The sequence below is a fragment of the Tiliqua scincoides genome, chromosome 4, assembly GCF_035046505.1.
Source record: "Tiliqua scincoides isolate rTilSci1 chromosome 4, rTilSci1.hap2, whole genome shotgun sequence".
NCBI classification, from domain to species: Eukaryota; Metazoa; Chordata; class Lepidosauria; order Squamata; family Scincidae; genus Tiliqua; species Tiliqua scincoides.
The window spans coordinates 16273092-16277022 of NC_089824.1; the positions used below are offsets into that span (position 1 = coordinate 16273092).

At 45.6% G+C, this 3931-nt stretch overlaps 1 pseudogene; it reads left to right on the top strand.

The window, feature by feature from the left end:
* Window positions 1–2097: 2097 nt before the first annotated feature.
* Window positions 2098–2214, top strand: LOC136650325 (5S ribosomal RNA; annotated as a pseudogene).
* Window positions 2215–3931: the final 1717 nt, after the last annotated feature.

The window sequence follows — 3931 nt, forward strand, 5'->3', positions numbered from 1 at the left end:
TAAAGCCTGTTTGTGGAGAATACAGGTGGACTCATTGACTCACTACACACAATCACTAAATATAGCCAAGACCATCTTGGAAAATCCCATAATGATGTCTCTCTGGTGTCCCTGGATGCCAACTAAGGGACCAACAAACGAATGCAAATTGACCTATATTAAGGTGGAACTTCTGGTTGCAAAGATGCATGTGACCAAGTGGAAGAAGCAAAAAGGCTTGGCAAAGAAAACTGACGTTTGTTGTACTGTAGTTCACAAGTTTCTTTCCCCACCCCAAGAATGCACCTGTGTTTTGACTTTAATTGTAGTCTCTTTCAGGCACATTTTGTTTGCCAGGAAAGGGAATTTTTGTTACTATGTTGATCCAAAGAAATGAGAAGTATAGAATGTCTGACTTGCATAGAGGGTGTTCACATAACACATTCCGTCTCCACAGTTCAAATGTGCAAGGACTTCCGTTCATGCTGATGTCCTCCTTGTGTTGCATTCAGGCACAATGGATTGACTATGCACTATCCTTTTAAGTGTGACCCAGACTTCCTCATCTTCTACCAGTCTCGGAGAAACTCAGCTTCAGGACTGTGTATAGAACCCAGTCAGGGAGATATATACAGCTCTGTTTAATCAAGCAGTAATCAGGGATGTGCTGGAGCCACAGTGCCAAGTCCCGAGGCTTCACCTCCCCTTGACTCAAATCACTCACAGGTCATAACATCAGCCATTGCAACTCATCCAGAGTCATTTTTTGAGTCATTTTTTCTCAAGTCCGAGTCTTTTTGAAAAGTGAGTCAATCCCTGGAAGCAGCAAAAAAATTAAAAAGGGAGCAATCACACACACAAAAACACACACAAAAGCAAGCCTTGACTGAAGTCTATTCAAGTCTTTTCATTTTAAGGGTAAAACCCCCAAGTCCCAAATCAGTGCCCAAGTTTTGACATGTGTGACTCGAGTCTGTTTGAATAGGAAAAAACTTGCTTTTGTGACTCGAATGTGACTCTAACAAGTCTTGGCCCATCCTGCCAGTTATGATACCATACCTATGTGGAAGCCTGAATCAACAGTCAAGGTTCAATAGACAATGTATCCTTGGTAAGAGAGGATGATTGCATGACCAGTGCAGAACTGGTTGTCAATAGGGCTGTCTTCCCGTTATTGGCACAAAAGTGTCCAGAGGAAAATAAATTTATCTTTTCCAGGGATATATGCCATAATTTTCAGTGCATGCTGCCATGTTGCCATTTCAGTGCATTCAACCATGAGCATGTGCATGCCATATTCATATAAAATATGACCTTTTGCATTAATAGTTGTGTGTAACGTCATGAAAACATGGAACCGTTTACAAAAACCATTGAGGGCTACAACAAAAGTTTTTATGTCCAAAGTAAAAGGCTTCTAGCATCTCAAGCTTCAAAAATATATGACGGAACATGGATAGCATTTTTTTAAGTTAAAATGAAAAACCCCAGGTTCTATTTAGACTAGAAGTATTTCTGGAATGGACCCAGGACCCAAAACACTGCAGCAATTTCTAGGTCATTTCCGGTAAAGAACTAGGTAATTCCCCTTACCCCAGGGTAACATGACAGCAGCCCCAATGGGGCTACTCAGATCTGCGTCACCTAAATGATCAGATCTGAGCAGCCAGGAGCTTCACCAGGTCACCCAGGAGTGGGTTTAGGATCTGGCCTTGGTGCTGGATCCTGGCCCTCCCCCTCCCACGAGCCTGCCCCTTGCCTGCCCTCCCCCACCCCAGAATTTGCCATGAATTTATTAGGTGGGCATAGCAAGCCAAGTTGCTCCCTCTCAGCTCACCTGCAACATGGGGGATAATATCTGCATACCTTGCAGGGTTGTTGTAAGGAGAATATCAGGACAATCCATTTGAAGTGATTGGAAGCACTCTCAAAATGCAGCTTATTATTATGTGGTTTTTTTGCTCATTGCTTTTTCCTCTCAGAGACCACAGCAGCATTACTCCCTTGAATTAGGAGGGTTCATTGCAAGACAATTTGCAACAGCCTACTCCTCAATAAGTGCCCAGATGAACGGTCAATGCATTTTTATCCCCATGGCGCTTTCAGATAGCACCGAAGCACTGCAACTGTTACCCTGCAGATGCCCGATCTCGTCTGATTTCGGAAGCTAAGCAGGGTCAGGCCTGGTTAGTACTTGGATGGGAGACCACCTGGGAATACCGGCTGCTGTAGGCTTATATCATAGTCTTTCGAGACTGAAGGTTGCCAACCATAATCACTATATTTGACCGAGATGTCAGTCACCCTGGACTAATTCCCTTCAGTTTGAACAGACTTGGAGATAAACTCCCCAAAATACAGAACCTGAATTCTAAGAAATGTCAGGGTTTGGATTTGCCATGTCCAAAATACGCCACCCTGAATATTCTCCGGAAGGAGAGGGTTCTGTGTAATGAACTTGCATAAGTCCTGACATATGGAATTAATTAGAAGGGAACAGACAGCAATCTATTTTTTTTTCATGTAGGAAAAGCAAAAGTATATGCAATGCTAAATGCCCCAGTCAGTATGTGCATTTTCTGAAAAAAAGGGGACATTATGATGAAAACAGGGAAGGCCCTTGTCATTGGTCTCACTAGGGTTTGCATCACCCAGTGCGTCACCCTTATGATGGACCTCTTCCCATGCAGTGGGCGGGGCAGCGCCCCGGGCAGTGGGCATGGTGATGTACAGTCACCCCACCCCCGCTGGTTTTTTTGACTATAACTTTTTGATGAAACAAAGGTATTTCACTGTGGTTTATTTCATTGCATTTTGCAAGAAATTTTGCATCGATTGATATATAACCTGATTGTATTATTTGAAAATACCAAAATTTTAAAATTTTTGGTGAGTAGTGATGTCACCCGCCCTCTTTGCGTGTCACCCGGTGTGGCCCACACCCTCCACACCCCCCTAGCAATGCCACTGGCCCTTGTTCCCTTATGTGTCTCTCTCCTCTGTAGCATGGCCACTGTTTAGCACCGACTCATCCCTTTGAGCAGTGCTTTTCAAACTGGGACATCGCAATGCCCCAGCCAGAGGACCCTGGCTTCTTTTCCCTTAAGAGGTGGGGGCAGGAGGGGGCATCGTAGCAATCCCCAGGATCGCATTGCTAAGGGGGCTGTAAGGACTGGCAAGTACTCACCGGTCCCTGCAGCAGCCTCCCCGGGGGTGCGGGGAGCCCTGTGCAAGAATCTGCAGGGCTCCCCAAAGCTTAAAAAGTGAAAGTGCAGCAATCATGCTCCCCAGGATGTGATCCTGGGGATTGCATCGCTGCCTTCCCCCACCCCTGCTGCCTCCCCCCTCCCCTGCAAGGACTTACTGCAGTCCTCAAACTCCCTGCAAATTTGAGAACCACAGCCTTAGAGCCACAGAAGTATCCCAAGATGACGCTGACATTGAGCACATTAATGCAGCTTGTTCGTTTGTTCCTGGCAGTGATGAGGATGATCAGGGCTACCAAGGGAGCTCTAGAGACTCCAGGAGGACTGAAGAGGTGGCAGTAATAGGCTCTGTCAACATTAGAAGAAAGCAATTTGGGCCATAGTAGCTTCATTATCACCCACGTTGCATTACGAAAATTGCACACGCTAGGATATGCACTCAATGCAAGATATGCGACTAGCGCTACTTTGTGTAAGCACCAGTGACTTCTTGCTTCTCCTCCTTTTGCCGGGGAGGGGGATGCAAATAATTATTTATCCATCTCTTTGGATTGGTAAACTGACTCAAGATTTAACTGCATGTGTAGTACCTTCGCAGCCTCAACAGGGATACTGCATTAAATCAACCAGAGGGCTGCAACCAAGAATGTGACTAGCTATTTGAAATGACTTTGTGTGGGGCCAATGTCAAGAGTCCTTATCACTGGGCCACAGCTGAGTGCACTGGGCCCTCAGAGGGGCTTGCT